At 45.8% G+C, this 17,656-nt stretch overlaps 1 protein-coding gene and 1 pseudogene across 1 annotated transcript in view; one reads left to right on the top strand and one right to left on the bottom strand.

The window, feature by feature from the left end:
* The window catches only part of EFR3B (EFR3 homolog B), a 113,943-nt gene that overhangs the window by 71,326 nt on the left and 24,961 nt on the right, over window positions 1-17,656 (bottom strand). The gene's annotated exons all lie outside the window — the stretch shown is intronic.
* On the top strand, window positions 4,145-6,009 carry LOC101010169 (annotated as a pseudogene).

Genomic DNA, 17,656 nt, shown 5'->3' with positions numbered 1-17,656 from the left:
CTGGGCAACAGAAGGAGATTCCGTCTCAATCAATCAATCAATCAATCAATCAATAAAATCATTGTGATGAATATTTTTATTATGCTTTTTTCAAGACATTTATTACCTACTTTAAAAACAGGTGGGAAATAGTAAGGAATATAATACTATAAATGTATCACATTAGGAACAGCCCTAATTTTAGAGTTTAAAGCGTACTGGTGTTTAAGTCCTGCTTCAGTCACTCGACCTTTGAGTTCCAGGCCCAATTCCGTCATTCGACCTTAAGTTTCCTTATTAATACAATAACAGATTTTCCCTAAGTTACAGTTTTATGATGGAAATCCCAGATCATTTACCATAGAATCTAAAAAGAGAGAAATTATCTTGAGCTCTGATAGTTGGGGAAGGCTTCCCAGAAGAGAGCTACAAGAAGACAGGGGGTAGGGTTCATGGCAGTGAAGAAGACAGTGGGTCCTATTCCTTGTGAGTCAGGCACAGCTCTAAAATACTTCACAAGCACCAACTTTTGTAATCCTTACAACAACCTGCGAAAGGAAAATAAATCTTGGGGCCCCCAAATCACTAAGCTGAAGGGAAAAGTCAAGCTGGGAACTGCTTAGGGCCAACCTGCCTCCCATTCTATTCTAAGTCACCCCTCTGCTCACTGAGATAAATGTATATCTGATGGCCTCATTTGAAGACGCTAATCAGAAACTCAAAAAAATGCAACCATTTCTCTTTTATCTACCTATGGCCTGGAAGCCCCCTCTCCACTTCGAGTTGTCCTGCCTTCGCCTCAAGTTGTCCCGCCTTTCTGAACTGAACCAATGTACATCTTACATATATTGATTGATGTCTCATGTCTCCCTAAAATGGATAAAACCAAGCTGTACCCCGACCACCTTAGGCACATGTTGTCAGGACCTCCTGAGGCTGTGTCATGAGAGCGTCCTCAGCCTGGCAAAATAAACTTTCTAAATTCACTGAGACTGGCCGGGCATGGTGGCTCACGCCTGTAATCCCAACACTTTGGGAGGTCAAGACAGGTGGATCACTTGAGGTCAGGAGTTCGAGATCGGCCTGGCCAACATGGTGAAACCCCGTCTCTACTAAAAATACAAAAAAAGTAGAACGGCATAGCAGCGTGCTCCTGTAATCCCAGCTATTCAGGAGGCGGAGGCACAAGAATCGCTTGAATCTGGGAGGCAGAGGTTGCAGTGAGCCGAAATCACGCCACTGCACTCCAGCCTGGATGACAGAGTGAGACTCCTTCTCAAAAAAATAAATAAATAAAAAGTAAAAATAAATAAATTAATTAATTTACAGAGACCTGTCTCAGATGTTCTGGGTTCACAAACCCAGGGCATAGGTACTATTTGTTTTTTTTAGACAGAGTCTTGCTCTGTCACCCAGCCTGGAGTGCAGTGGCACAATCTCTGCTCACTGCAAGTTCTGCCTCCCGGATTCATGCTATTCTCCTGCCTCAGCCTCCAGAGTAGCTGGGACTACAGGCGCCCGCCACCACGCCCGGCTAATTTTTTTGTATTTTTAGTAGAGACGGGGTTTCACCGTGTTAGCCAGGATGGTCTCCATCTCCTGACTTCGTGATCCACCCGCCTCGGCCTCCCAAAGTGCTGGGATTACAGGTGTGAGCCACCGCGCCCAGCCCCAGCATAGGTACTATTTTTATCACCATTTTATAGATGAGAAAACTGAGTCATTAAGTGGTTAAGTTACCTGCCTAGAGCCACACAGCTAATAAATGGCAGACTAGAATCTGAACCCCAAAAATCTACCTTCAGAGTCCATGTTCTGAAATATAAAACCAGAGAAGCGATGCGTTACCATTGTCACAGAGCTAGGGAAACTGAGGCCTATGTGGAAAGAGAACCACTAGGCCAGTGCATCTCAGGCTGTAAAGTGCACGAGTCCCTTGGGGATCTGGTTAAAATGCAAGCTCCGATTAGACTCTGGGGTGAAGCCTGAGACTCTGCATTTCTTTGAGGTTCCCAGGGGATGCTGATGCCCCTGGTCCTAGGACCACTCTTTGAGTCTGCAAACCACCAGAGCATGGTGGTTAAGAATCTGGGCTTGGAGGTCAGACAGGCTTAGGATGAAATCCTAGCTCTTCTCATTTCTTACTCTCTGGCCCTGTGCAATAGTCCACACTTCCTGGGTAGGTAATCGAAGCTGATGGCAGGAGATTCCCAGTTCTCCTCTCCAAGAGGATAGATGGGGGAGCTTTGGTCAGGAGCGCCCAGCCTCTGGGTCCCAAAGCAGCTTACTGGGTGCTGGGAACCCACAAGCACCCCTAGAAAGCTTCCAACCCAACCATGGTGAATTCTAAATAGCCACAAAACCCAGCTAGGAAAGAAACAAATAATAGACATTAAAAAGAAACTAAAAACAGTTCATTGTAACTAGACACTAAGTAATATGTTTTTATATATTTCTTCAATCTTACTCTGATGGTATTTATTCTTAATGTTAGTATTCATACATACAAATTGTGGAGTTTAACTCACAACTATATGCCTATAAAAGAATCATTTAATTCTGAGTCATTTTATTTCTAAGACAGAAGCACTTTCCAACGGGTCGTCTTTCACTCTCTGGGGATCGTGTCTGGCAGATCCAACCACAGTAGCCGAAGGTAAATTTATGAAGGATCCTCTTCTGTCACGAGGAGCTGTCTTACCTGATATTTTCATACCTATTTTAAGGAAGAGAGGGAAACGTGATATGGCCAATTCCCTAGTATGTAGCTGCACGGCCACTGAAAAGGCAAATCGGTGGGAATAAACCAAATGTTCAATGACATGATTTTGGCAGCTTCTTCCTTTAAAACCATAAGAATGGTGAGACCTCCCTCAATGGCTCATTTTGCCCCAAACCCCCTGTCTGGAATGTTCTTTCCCATGTCCTCTGGCCTCCCACTCTCATGTCCCTAAGGTCTCTGCCCAAATGTCACCGAGCTGGAAAGAGCTTCCCTGACCAGCATTCCACTTGAATTTTCTGTCCTGATTTATTCCTTTTCATAGTGCTTTTTACCAATGGACACAGTTCATCATGTCTACACTCCATCTCCCCACTAGAAGGTAAGCTCCTCAAGTATGGGACCTTTGTCCATTTGTCCCCACTGTGTCCCAGGGCTGGAATAGGGTCCAACCCACGGGTGGTGGTGGCAGGGGGTGCTCATACAGGTTTGTCAAATGAAGGGACGACGGTGTGATTGAGCAGAAAAGCAATGATGAATTTCAAGGTCAGTAATTTCAAAGTCAGTAAGTCAAAGTCTATGAGGCACTTAGCAAAGGATCTCCGGGTGCTTGCAAGATAGTGCTCCCAGGGGAACTCTGGGGAAAAGTTCCTGTTATAGAACAGTTGGCTCCTGTTCCTGAACTCGGTGCCCAGCCCATCTTCTAGGGCTGCCACACCTGTAGCTCCTGAGGCCTGGCTCACTGGGACCAGTCTCTCTCCAGGCAGACATGCCGGACATCAGGGAGCCTGGGTCAGAGTTCCTCCTGTCTGCCCAAGGCCTCTAGCCTGCTTTGTCCTCACTCCCCCAACCCCCTTAGCTGGCTCCTGGCTTGGCCTGTGGCGGTAATCCTGGCTGCTCATCAGAATGACCCCTGTGCTGTGAAGAGGACCCAGAGGTGTTTAAAATGCTCCAACACAATTCCGGCACACAGCCAGGGTGAGGTGCCACCAGCTCCTTGTCTGTCCAACATGTGAGAGCAGATCCTGCAGCTGCTGGCAGCCTCACCACAGAGGATGCAGGACCCTCACCTGGGCCACCAGCAGCATCTGGGTCCCCATGACCCCTAGGTGTCGCAGCCCTGTTTCTTCTTTGGCCTGCTTGCTGGATCCTGTTTGCCTGACTGAGCTGTCCCCTTGATCACAGCCACCCCCTACTCAGGGAGATTGGTGGTTTGAAACAAACAAAGTCTCAAACACTACATCATACTTTTCAAAATCTAGGTCCCTTCCCCCAAACTCCCTACTAGTAACCCAGCATCACCTGCCAGGCTCACTGAGATACATTATTTCCTTTGATTTATTTCCTCTCCTTCATTGCCACTCCAGTCTCTCTCATGCTGATTTTAAAATCTAAAAAAATTCCAGGGGCCTGTATGGCTGCGGAAGGCACCGAGGGGATGGGTCTGACTCAGAAATGGCAGCCTCCATGTTCTACAGCCGGCTGTTGGCTACAGCCACCCTTCGGAGCCACCTGCCCTGGATGGCCCTGCGGGCCACTGCTCAAGCTCTAGGAGGTTCTGGATTGTTGAATAACCATGGACTCCAAGTACAGCAAAAACAGCACAGGAATCTCTCACTACATGAATACATGAGTATGGAATTATTGCAAGAAGCTGGCATCTCTGTTCCCAAAGGATATGTGTGGCAAAGTCACCAGATGAAGCTTATGCAATTGCCAAAAAAGTAGGTACAGTAGAAAGAAATAACATGTGCAGGATAAACTGTAACTATGAGTAGTGCTGGCAAGTTCTCTGGGACTCACAAGTAGTAAGAAGCAGGTTCAAAAGATGTTGAGATGAAGGCGCAGGTTTTAGTGGATGGTAGAGGAAAAGGAACATTTGAAAGTGGCCTCAAAGGAGGAGTGAAGACAGTTTTCCCTCCAGAAGAAGCAAAAGATGTTTCCTCACAAATGATTGGGAAAAAGTTGTTCACCAAGCAAATGGGAGAAAAGGGCAGAATATGCAATCAAGCATTGGAGCGAAAGTACCCCAGGGGAGAAGACTACTCTGCAATAGTGATGGAAAGGTCATTTCAAGGTCCTGTATTAATAGGAAGTTCATATGGTGATGTCAACATTGCAGATGTTGCTGCTGAGACTCCTGATGCAATTAAATAACCTGTTGATATTGTAGAAGGCATCAAAAAGGAACAAGCTCTCCGGCTTGAACAGAAGATGGGATTTCCACCTAATACTGTGGATTCTGCAGCAGAAAACATGGTCAAGCTTTACAGCCTTTTTCTGAAATATGATGCAACCATGATAAGAAATAAATCCAACGGTGGAAGATTCAGATGGAGCTGTGCTGTGATGGATGCAAAGATCAATTTTGACTCTAATTCAGCCTATCACCAAAAGAAAATCTTTGATTTATAGGACTGAACCCAGGAAGATGAAAGTGACAAAGATGCTGCTAAGGCAGATCTCAACTACATTGACCTCAGTGGAAATATAGACTGTCTAGCAAATGGTGCTGGTTTGGCCATGCCCACAATGGATATAATAAAACTTCAGGGGCTGGGCATGGTGGCTCATGCCTGTAATCCCAGCACTTTAGGAGGCCGAGGTGGGCACATCACCTGAGGTCAGGAGGTCGAGAACAGCCTGGCCAACATGGTAAAACCCGTATCTACTAAAAATACAAAAGTTAGCCAGGTGTGATGGCGGGCACCTGTAATCCCAGCTACTCAGGAGGCTGAGGCAGCAGAATCGCTTGAACCCGGGAGGCGGAGGTTGCAGTGAGCCAAGATGGTGCCACTGCACTCCAGCCTGGACAACAAGAACAAAACTCCATCTCAAAAAAAAAAAAAAAAGCTTTGGGGAGGGACTCCAGCCAACTTCCTTGATGGTGGTGGTGGTGCTACAGTCCATCAAGTAACAAAAGCACTTAAGCATATCACTTCAGATAAAAAGGTACTGGCTATTCTGGTCAACATTTTTGGAGGAATCATGCAGTGTGGTGTTTTTGCACAGGGTACAGTCACGGCAGTAAAAGATGTGGAAATTAAAATACCTGTTGTGGGGGTTACAAGGTACACGAGTTGATGATGCTAAGGCACTGAGAGTAGACAGTGGGCTTAAAATTCTTGCTTGTGACCACTTGGAGGAAGCTGCTAGAATGGTCAGAAGGCTCTCTGAAACAGTGACCTTAGCCAAGCAAGCGCATGTGGATGTGAAATTTCAGTTGCCAATATGATCTGAAAACCCAGAGGATGGCTGAAGGTGTTAAATGTGCTATAATCATTAAGAATACTGTGTTCTGTGTTATTGTTCTTTTTAGCATGTGGAGATTGTAATTGCCATGTAGGTATACAAACTTTTAAAAGCATTTGGGTTGCATTTAATTCTACTATTTATAGAATGGACTGTTTGTATAAAGAATCTAGAATGCAGGTATCTAATTTCTTTTGTTGCAGCCAGTCTTATTTGCTTCTTCTACAAAATGTAACTTGCAATATGTCTGTTTATTATTGTTGGATACAAAGTTCTTCATTGATAAGAGTCCTACAAATAAAATAAATTTTAAAAAATTCCAGGGTTTACCACCAGCTCTGCACTAAGCACTAGGACAAGCACTTTACAAATATTTTATATAAGACTTGTAACAACCCCATAAAGTAGATACTATTATTCTCATTTTACACATAAAAAGGCAGGATCAGAGAGGTTAAGTGCCCTGCCCAAGGTCACATAGCATGTTCTTCTCTGCCATGAAACTTCCCTAATTCTTCCATCACTTTCGAAAAAACATACCTCTAACAATTTCCCAAGTTCATCTTGTGCTCTCCTTTGCCACAGCCACCTTGCTGGAAGCCTCCTTAACACCTGCCACTCAGTCCCGGGCACCTGGCCAGTCTCATCGCTTCAATTCATTCTTTATGTAGCTCTAAGGCAAATATTTAATTTAGTTTGCTTCATGGTCAAGCAGGTAGCAAGGCCTGTGCTGCATTAAATGTCAACCCTTCAACTTAGGATTTAACAAGGGATGCCCCAATAGAGGTGGGGACAGTTGCTTCATCTTCAAGTCCTTCCTCCACTGTAGGGGGTCCTCTCACCCATGCCCTGCCTCCTGGAATACTCTGTGTCCAGCAGCCAGAATCCACAGTGAGAACGTCTGGGAGGCTGGAAGAGAAGCAGACTGGGGGAGCCACACAGCCCCGTAGCTGTGAATGAGAGGATGTTTGGGTGACGGGGACCGGTCACAAGCTGGAGATGTTGAAAGAGCAGGAGAGTCAGCCCCACGGACCTGACACCTGGCGGATCCTGACACCTGCTGAGCTCTCTGGAAGCCTTCCATGAAGAACACCCTCCGACCACAGGCACAGCGTGCTCTCTGCCAGCTCAACCTCTGTGCATCCTTCGCACTGTATCACCTTATATAATCTTCTCCCACTGCTTGTTCAGGTGAAGTTATTTCAGTGACTCATCGTTTCTTCTCCCAAGATAAACTGTAAATTCCTAGGTCTCATTTTCTTCTGACCTCAATACAGTATCCTGAGCCCAGCAGGGCTGGAGGAAAGCTGGCGTGATGTGTGACTTCACCTGCCTTTGATCAGCGTGAGACTCGGGGAAGTCACCTCCCCTCCTGGCCTTTCCTTTCCTTCTTATAAACATCAACTCCCTCATCCCCATTCACCAAGAAAAATGCCTTTTTGCTCAATATAGTTTGTATTTATTTTCTCAGCTTTATAATCTTCTTGTAAAGACAAGGGCTGGACTTGATCATTCCTACCAAAGCAAATGGAATTCTTTTTAAACAATTTACAATAAAATCTGACCCAGGGCTAATGGCATGGACACCCCCTCCAAATGAATTGGAGGAAATGGAACAAAGCTCAGAGAGAGAGGTGTGTCTCATTCAAGTGCCTTCCACGAGGCACTTGTGTTCACTGACATTAATGGACCCCAGCAGTTTGCAGGGCACTTGCTGGGTAGCGTGGGGAAGAGAAGGAAGTTTAAAATAGACAGGTTCTGCCATGGAGGAACTTACTCTCTAGCTGGGGACACAAAACCTGCACACATTTAAGGTCAAGGATATGTCACAATGAGACTAAGGAGTCCATAAAACTGAAGAAATCTCTGAGTTTAATGAATCTAGGAAGGCTTCCTGGAAGAGGTGACATGTGAGATGTGAGGGGTGGAGACAGCTGGTAAGTACTGGTGAATCCATGAAACAAAAAATCAATAACCCTCCAATAGGGACAATTTTAAGAAAAACAAAAATGTTCCCTCTTTTCTTTTCCCTTTTTCCTTGCTTCTGAATTTAAAAGGAATAGATGCTCACAGGTATAAATTTATAAAACGGGGGAAGAAAGAAAATGAACATCACTTAGAATCATGTAATTCAAAGATAACTATTAGAATTTCAGTGTATTTGTTCTAGTTTTTGTGTCCATGTTTATGTATATTTTTAAATATATATGCATAAAATAGGGATCCTACAGGGTAGTGTTAAAACCTAATTTCTTCTTATATTGTGAGCACTTACTTTCTTACTGAAGATTTTTTGGCCAGGCATGGTGGCTCATGCCTGTAATTCCAACACTTTGGGAGGCCAAGGCAGGTGGATCAGGAGGTCAGGAGTTCAAGACTAGCCTGGCCAACATGGCAAAACCCTGTCTCTACTAAAAATACACAAAAAAATTAGCTGGGCATGGTGGCAGGCGCCTATAATCCCAGCTACTCAGGAGGCTGAGGCAGGAGAATCGCTTGAACCCAGGAGGCAGAGGTTGCAATGAGCCGAGATCGTGCCATTGCACTCCAGCCTAGGCGACAACAGCAAGACTCCATCTCAAAAAAAAAAAAGAAAAGAAAAGAAAAGAAAATGTTTCAAAACTTAATTTTAATGATTACTTATTATTTCATCTTTTGACTGGATCCTGATTTATTTAATCATTCTCTGTTGTTTCCAGTTTTTCATTATTCTGAGTGACGCAGCAATTTGCCTTTGGTAATTAAAGCCAGGAATCATACAGGCAGAGCCTGGTTTTGTTTTATTGGTGATAAGGAAATCGAACAGCACCACGTGGCTGCAGGACTGGTGTGCAGCAGAGGGGCACATCTGCAGGGGCCGGGACCTATATCTCGTCTGGGAAAGATTCAGGATTGAAGAGATCAAGAGGAAATGCTGATGAAAATGAATTTGGGGAAGGAGGCAGGATTTGAGTTTCCAAATAGATCTTACTGGGAGTAGAATTAAACAGCATCTGAGTTCTCCCTGGGGAGACAGTGTGGGTGAGACTTGCCTGAAGTAACAGACAAATCAGTAGCTGTCAGTGGCCTGACCTTTTGGAGCTCTGGAGCTTCCGAGATGCTCACCCGTTTCCGGCCAATCTTGGTTAATCTGATTGCCACCTTAATTGAGGATGGGAATTTAAAAGGAGAGAAAAGTGTCTGATTGATTTAATGTCAGGGCTTCAATTCTTCACGAACTACAGGCTTCTTTCGGCTTCGATATGCTCTTCAAGCAAAGAATAGATGAAAATAAACAGAATGTTTTTCCATTCTCTGTCTCTCGGGACCACTAACAGCAGGAAAATTTTATCCCAACCATTTTGGGGAAATAGAAAGCCTGGTTTCAAATACAGTTCCAGCTTTGGCAAGCTGTACAATCTTGTGTGCCTTGGTCTACTTATCTGCAAAATGGGAGGAAGGGAATCTACTTAATAGGGTTGTGGTGAAGACTAGATAAGTTAACACAGTGAAGTTCTTACAACTATTCCTGGCACACAATAAGAACTCAGTAATTGTTAGCTTTCATCATCATCATCATCAGTATTACTATGATAATTATTATTAAAATCTTTTTCCCAACTTAGGAGAAAAAAGGCAGGGTAGAAAAAAATGGAATGTTGGAGCAACGATAGCCCTTAATGTCCTTTCTCTTTATTTTATTCTTGGATGTGAAGTACCAATCACGGTTAAGACATCTAAATCCAAGGCCAGGCATGGTGGCTCACACCTGTAATCTCAATACTTTGGGAGGTCAAGGTGGGAGGATCACTTGAGCCCAGGAGTTTGAGACCAGCCAGGGCAACAAAGTGAGACCTCATCTCTAAAAATAAAAATAAAATCAGCCAGGCATGGTGGCGCATGCCTGTAGTCCCAGCTACTTGGGAGGCTGAGGTGGGAGGATTGCTTGAGACTAGGAGGTCAAGGCTGCAGTGAGCCGTGATCATACCACTGCACTGCATACCACTACACTCTAGCCTGAGTGACAGAATGAGACCCTGCCCAAGGACAAAGCTCCATGAGGAAACACAAGTGAAAGGGCGTCATGATGACCGTCAGCAACAGCTAACGTGTTTTGAGCTTGTCTGTTCCAGGCATTATGCATTCTTTCATTTTAATCTTTACAAAAAGCCTATGAGGTTGATACAGTTATCCTTGTTTTACAGATGGCACTAAACCTAGGCTCTTATCTCATATGTTGACTTGTAAAATTAAAGAACTGAGGTCTCTGCCTGCAAATACCTTGTATTATTGGTAGGTAAAAAATAGAACTGAAAATACATTCACCAGGAACATGGAACATATAATCAGGATCATACGAATTAACTGTTACGCACACACAGAGCAGGGTTGCTGAGGAAACTAGAGATGGGATAGAAGGTGTCCGAGGAGACTAATTTTGAACATTATTTAAAAGAGAAGGATTCCATTGTTTGGTAAGAAAGAGGGTTTTCCATGTCAGAAAGGGTGAAAAGAAAACAGACATTTCCTGACTGCCTATTATTTTAACTGCCTAACTTGAGCACTTTGTTAAAAAAATAAAATACCATGAGGTTAGTATTGTCCGTCTTCAGAAGAGAAAACCAGGGCTCAGAGAGGTTGCCTGATTCGCCCACGATCACACAGGAAGTGAGGAACAGAGTCAGGAACAGAGCCAGGGAGGCCCTCTGACTTCGGAGATGTGGGAGATTTGAACTAAGAGTAAATATTCCAGGTGGGGATATGAAGAAAATGTGCTCAAGTAGGAAAGGACAATTTCCAGAACAGATTATTCTTGAAAAGTCACGTGTAACTGATGAAATCTGAATGGGCTCTGTGGATGGTACCACCATCAAGTTCCTAGTGTGGATACTGAACTATAGTTATGCAGATGTTCACACTGGGGGAGGCTGGGTGAAGGGTACACAGGACCTCTCTGTGCATTTTTTTGCAACTGCCCATGAATCCATATTTCAAAATAAAAAGTTTTTAAAAAATTGGCAGATAGGCCAGGCATGGTGGCTCATGCCTGTAATTCCAGCACTTTAGGAGGTGGAGACAGGAGGATCACTTGAGGTCAGGAGTTCGAGACCAGCCTGGCCAACATGGTAAAACTCCATCTCTACTAAAAATACAAAAATTAGCCTAATGTGGCACATACGCCTGTAGTCCCAGCTACTCAAGAGGCTGAGGCAGGAGAATCACTTGAACCTGGGAAATGGAGGTTGCAGTGAGCCTAGATCGTGCCATGGTACTCCAGCCTGGGCGACACAGAAAGATTCTGTCTCAAAAAAAAAGTTGGCAGATAGTGAAGGCAAAGATGCTTCTTTCTTTTTTTTTTTGAGATGGAGTCTCACTCTGTCAACCAGACTGGAGTGTAGTGGCGCGAACTTGGCTCACTGCAACCTCTGCCTCCCGGGTTCAAGCAATTCTCCTGCCTCAGCCTCCTGAGTAGCTGCGATTACAGGCATACGCCACCATGCCTGGCTAACTTTTGTATTTTAGTAGAGATGGGATTTCGCCATGTTGGTCAGGCTGGTCTCGAACTCCTGACCTCAAGTGATCCACCCTCCTCGGCCTCCCAAAGTGCTGGGTTTACAGGCATGAGCCACTGTGCTCAGCCAAAGATGCTTCCTTTGAGTAGAGGTGGTAACTGGTGGAGGATTCTGGCTCAGGAGCCTGATGAGCCATGGGAGCACAAGAGCATCCCAGCATCATGCCAGAGCCTCTCCTGCCACCCCCTAGAGTGACCAACCAGCCCCACACCAGGTTGGTCACAACTGGAGGGAGAATAAGATTTGCTGACTCATATATTGAGTATCCATTACGGGTCCCCCCACTGTGCCAAGAGCTACCTGGCAATATGAGACATTGCCAAGACAGGACTGGTTTGGAGGCTCTTACAGTCTAGTTGGAGACAAAAGACACAATAAAGACTGAGGCAGGTGGATTACTTGAGCTTAGGAGTCCGAGACCAGCCTGGGAAACATGGCGAAACTCCATCTCTACAAAAAGTACAAAAATTAGCCAGGCACGGTGTCACACACCTGTAGTCCAGCTATTTGGGAGGCTGAGGTGGGAGGATCACTTGAGCCTGGGAGGTGGAGGTTGCAGTGAGCTGAGATTGCACCACTGCACTCCAGACTGGGAAGCAGAGCGAGACTCTGTCTAAAAATAAAGTATTAAATAGCTTAAATAACATACACAGTTTTGTATTTTATAGCATAAGAAGAACATGCCTTGGAATTCAGCAAAACTGGGACCATGAGCTATGTGACCTCCGGCAGGTGTGCCACACCTCTGTGGGTTTCCTTGTCTGTGGGAGGTGAGCAAAACACTGAATATGTGCTGGGACACACACTGGGCTCTGTAGCTGGCAGCTCCCTAGTCCTCTTCATTCTGTTTCTTAAGTGTTTATCCTGGTGTTGAATTGTCATCATAATTATCATTTTGAATGTGTGCTTCAAATTCCAGTGAGAAGATCCACAATAATGCATCAAATCTTTTCCATATTGTTTGACGTATATCTTGTTTACACTTTCATGCTATTTAAAACAATGCTGGAAAGAGTGTGTAGACATTATAGCTGTTTCCATTTTGTGGATTATTTCCTTAGACTGGATTTCCAGCAATGGAGTCAAAAGGTACGCATATTTTTAAGACTCAAGAATTTCAATGGTCTCTTCGGGAGCAGGAAAGGCCTGAGAGTAGCTAGAGGGCAGATTCCAAGGAGCAGTCCTGTGGGCCCCAAGGCTGCAAGAAGCTCTGACTGCCCAGGTGAGGAACTCGGTGGCATTCTGCAGCTGCGGGGAGTCATTTGAGGTCTTTCTGAAGAGGAGGTACTGGAGGATGAGAATGGTGTATTAGGATGGGTAGCCATGGGTCTGGCTATGGTTGAATTTGAGTTTAAAGAGCTCAGAAGAAGGGAGAACATCTAGAGAAGAAGCAGAAGTCAAGGCATAAGAAAATAAGGATGCCGGGTGCAGGGGCTCACGCCTGTAATCCTAGCACTTTGGGAGGCTGAGGTGGGAGGATCGCTTGGACCCAGGAGTTTAAGACCAGTCCAGGCAACACAGCAAAATTGCGTCTCTACCAAAAAATGCAAAAATTAGCCCAGTGCAGTGGCATGTGCCTGTAATTCCAGCTATTCAGAAGGCTGAGGTGGGAGAATTATTTGAACTCGGGAGGCGGAGGTTGCAGTGAGCTGAGATCACACCACCGCACTCCAGCCTGGGTGTCAGAGCAAAACCCTGTCTCAAAAAAATAAAGATAAGAAGAGAAAATAAGGGCCGGAGCCTGGGTGGTGGGGAAAAGAGAACAGAAAGGAAGGGCCAGATGGCCCAAGCACTGAGTAACAGCCACCCACATCCACAACTGCTAGCACCCAGAGGGAGAAGCTGAGCGCCTGGAACTGATGACGAAAGCGGGGACCCCACCCCCGGAGCTTCATAGCCACACTGGCAATGCAAACTGGATTAGAAACTCATCCCACCACTAAGGAAGGTTGGCACCAATAAAACCACACCACCAGGGTGATGTGCGAGGTTTGATACCAGCCATAAGAAACAAGAGGAACTGGGGCCAGAGTCTGAAGACTGCCCAGTAAAACAGATACATTGAAAAGCTGATGAAAACTCAGGGGGGAAAGCCACAGGCAGGAGCCTTCCAGAACCAGCATCTATTTCTCTCACAACTGCCAATCACAGGCACAGGACACACTTCACCAGGATGTTTGTAAACAAAGCAACTCTGAGTGGAGCTTAGCCAGCTGGCTGAAAGGTATCGATTAAATAAGTACAAACCTCCATGACATAATTTGGAAGACAGCAAAATAATTTCAGCAACAAATAAGACATAATTTAGGCAACCACATGGAAACATTCCTAGGCCAGAGCATTTAATGAGAAAGATATATACTCAACTGCATCCAAAGTAGGACCAAAACTATGAAAGTTACGATTACATTAGGACAGGGGATGTGCAGAAAAGAAAAGAGCTTGGCTGGCCAGGCGTAGTGGCTCACACCTGTAATCCCAGCACTTTCTAAGGCCGAGATGGGTGGATCGTGAGGTCAGGAGTTCAAGACCGGCCTGGCCAACATAGTGAAACCCCGTCTCTACTAAAAATACAAAAATAGCCAGGTGTGGTTGTGTGCACCTGTAATCCCAGCTACTCAGGAGGCTGAGGCAAGAGAATCGCTTGAACCCAGGAGGCGGACATTGCAGTGGGCCAAGATCCTGCTACTGCAGTCCAGCCTGGGCGACAGAGCGAGACTGTCTCAGAAAAAAAAAAAAGAAAGAAAAAAAAAAGCTTGGCCTGTGGAGGATTAAACAACAGTGAATTTTCTCCTTTGTTTTCATTTCCATTAACACGTGTGGATCTCTGCCTTAATCCGAATGGATATCTTCACCCTTCCAATGTTGTGTGTGTGCCTTCACAGCTTGTCAGATGAGCAGATGAACAGTCTGTCCCTCTGAGCCTCTGCGCCCTCCATCTCTTCCCACGTCCACTCCACCTTTCTCCCTTCCTCAGCTCTTCATTGACAGTGGCCCACTCCTGCCAAATATCTCCCACTCCCGCCAAATATCTCCCACTCCCGGCTGCTGGAGGGACATTTCAAATGGAAGGGCTGTCACTTGCTGTGCACTGCTTTCCTCCTTCATTTTCTTATCAGCCATCACTAGCTCCTCCAGAGTGGAATTTTAAAATCATCAGAAGCCGGCTGGATGCGGTAGCTCACGCCTGTAATCCCAGCACTTTGGGAGACTGAGGCAGGCGGATCACTTGAGGCCAGGAGTTCGAGACTAGCCTGGCCAACATGGTGAAACCCCCATCTCTACTAAAAATATAAATATTAGCCGGGCATGGTGGCGCGTGCCTGTAATCCCAGCTACTCAGGGGGTTGAGATAGGAGAATTGCTTGAACCCGGGAGGAAGAGGTTGCAGTGAGCCAAGATTGCACCACTGCAGTCCAACCTAGGTGACAGAGTCTCAAAATAAATAAATAAATAAATTCATTAGAAGCCCCCAATAATCACAGGGAAAATATTGTGTAACGAGGTAGGAGGCGGGACTTGACTCTGGGGTGGGGGTGGGGGGGCCTTGAACACTGGACCAAATTGAGGACTAGCTAAAACAAGGCAAGGCAGAAGCATCTTTTCATAAGCCACACCCACCAGTGTGCTATGTCAGTTTACTACTGCCATGGCAACAGCCAGGAGTCACTGTCCCTTTCCACAGCAATGACCTGATGAATCAAAAGTTACTACCCCTTCCTTAGAGATTTCTGCACATACTGCCTCTTAATCTGCATATAATTAAAAGTAGGTATAAATACCACTGCAAAACTGCCCTGAGCCACCATTCTCAGACAGATTGTCTACGCGGTAGCCCTGCCTTGCAGGAGCAGTCATGGAGCTGGAACACCACTGGAGCTGTAATGCTGCCACTTCAATAAAGCTGTTTTCTTCTACTCTATCACTAGCTTGTCCCTGAATTCTTTCCTGGGCAAAGCCAAGAACCCTCACAGACTAAGCCTCACTTTGGGGCTCGCCTAGCCTACATTAGTATTGAATCTTTAATAATCTTCATGTTAGCATGGTTTGAAATCAGGAAGAGGGGAAAAAAAAGCATCAGACAAGATACATTGTGGCCACCAGAGACAAGTGATGGCTTCTCACCTCGCTTTAATTGACCCTGGCTTTTCTGCTGTGCCCAAGGTCTGGCCTCCTTTGCTTACTTAGAAAGTGACTCCAGTACAGGCCAGGCACAGTGACTCACGCCTGTAATTCTAACACTTTGGGAGGCCGAAGCAGGCGGATCACCTGAGGTCAGGAGTTCAAGACAAGCCTGGCCAACATGGTGAAACCTCATCTCTACTAAAAATACAAAAATTAGCTGGGTGGGGTGGCAAGGCTGAGGCAGGAGAATCACTTGAATCCGGGAGGCGGAGGTTGCAGTGAGCCGAGAACGTGCCACTGCACTCCAGCCTGAGTGACAGAGTGAGACTCTGTCTCAAAAAGAAAAAAAAAAAAAGAGGCCGGGCATGGTGGCTCATCCCTAATCCCAGCACTTTAGGAGGCCGAGGCAGGCAGATCACAAGGTCAGGAGATCGAGACCATCCTGGCTAACACGGTGAAACCCTGTCTCTACTAAAAATACAAAAAATTAGCTGGGCGCAGTGGCGGGCGCCTGTAGTCCCAGCTACTTGAGAGGCTGAGGCAGAAAAATGGTGTGAACCCGGGAGGCGGAGCTTGCAGTGAGCCGAGATCATGCCACTGCACTCCAGCCAGGGCGACAGAGTGAGACTCCGTCTCAAAAAAAAAGGAAAAGTGAGTCTGGTAGAGATCATATGGTGAATCTTTGTTTTATTCATTGCTCGACACCTAATATTCAAATGCTAGCCAACACATAGGTCCTTAAACCCAGTTATCTTACGCTTGTGCCCCAGGATAAGCTTAATGAACGAGGCTTGAGAAATGTAACTTAGAAAACGAGGCGTGGAGCCTTCCTGATCTTGCTCAAGTCTGCACTGACTCAGCTTGCAGATGCCTGCTGTCTGTGTCTGTCAGCTTCAAATTGTTATTAATGTCTCAGTATTTTTAGGGCCCATCACAGCCTGTTTGATAAAATCTAAGTTTCAGCTCCTCAGTGTGGGGAGTGGAAACAGATCAGAGTAGGACACAACTGTCAGCTTCCTTAAAAAAACTAAATAAATAACGGCTCCCCAGCCGCATCTCAGACTTATGGCTCATACACATGTCAGCCCTGACCCTGCATACACAGTCCAGGAGAACCAGGGGTGAGAGCACCACAGGAGAAATATGGACGCTTTTCCTCCCCTTGGCTCAGAAAGCCCGTGTCTGGGTATCTGCACCTGCTCGTATGCACAGAGAAGCAGGTAAGAGATGGATCTGGTGCCTTTGTTTGGAAACAACCTACAATGCTCATCAATAGAGGACTGGATAGGCCAGGTGCAGTGGCTCACACCTGTAATCCCAGCACTTTGGGGGCCAAGGTGGGTGGATCATTTAAGCCCAGGAGTTTGAGACCAGCCTGAGCAACATGGCAATATCTCCATCTCTATTGTTTTTCCAAAAGAAAAAAAATGTTTTAATATTAAAAAGAAGACAGATGCCTGACTAAATAAGGAAGGAAACAGTCATGCAATGCACACTAGGCAGCAGCTGAACTGAATGAAGCAGAGCTCTGAGCACCGCCCCAGACAGCTCTCAAACATACTGTTAATTCAAAAGGAGGCTGTAGCTGGACGCGGTGGCTCACGCCTGTAATCCCAGCACTTTGGGAGGCCGAGGCAGGCTGATCACGAGGTCAGGACATCAAGACCATCCTGGTTAACACAGTGAAACCCCGTCTCTACTAAAAATACAAAAAAATTAGCCAGGCATGGTGGCGGGCGCCTGTAGTCCCAGCCACTCGGGAGGCTGAGGCAGGAGAATTGCTTGAACCCAGGAGGCGGAGGTTGCAGTAAGCTAAAATCATGCCACTGCACTCCAGCCTGGGTGACAGAGCGAGAGTCTATCTCAAAAACAAAACAAAAAACAAACAAAAAACAACAAAAAAACAAAAACTAAAAAGGAGGCTGTAAAACACCTATGATATGATTCCGTTTGTGTGCACCCTCACAGGCCAAACCAACGGGGTGCGTATGTAACTATGTGCGTGAAATATGCTGTTATGAACAAAGAA

Source organism: Papio anubis, chromosome 14, assembly GCF_008728515.1.
Source record: "Papio anubis isolate 15944 chromosome 14, Panubis1.0, whole genome shotgun sequence".
Lineage (NCBI taxonomy): Eukaryota > Metazoa > Chordata > Mammalia > Primates > Cercopithecidae > Papio > Papio anubis.
Note: the sequence above shows the minus strand (reverse complement) of the source record. Positions and strands in the feature narration are given on the sequence as shown.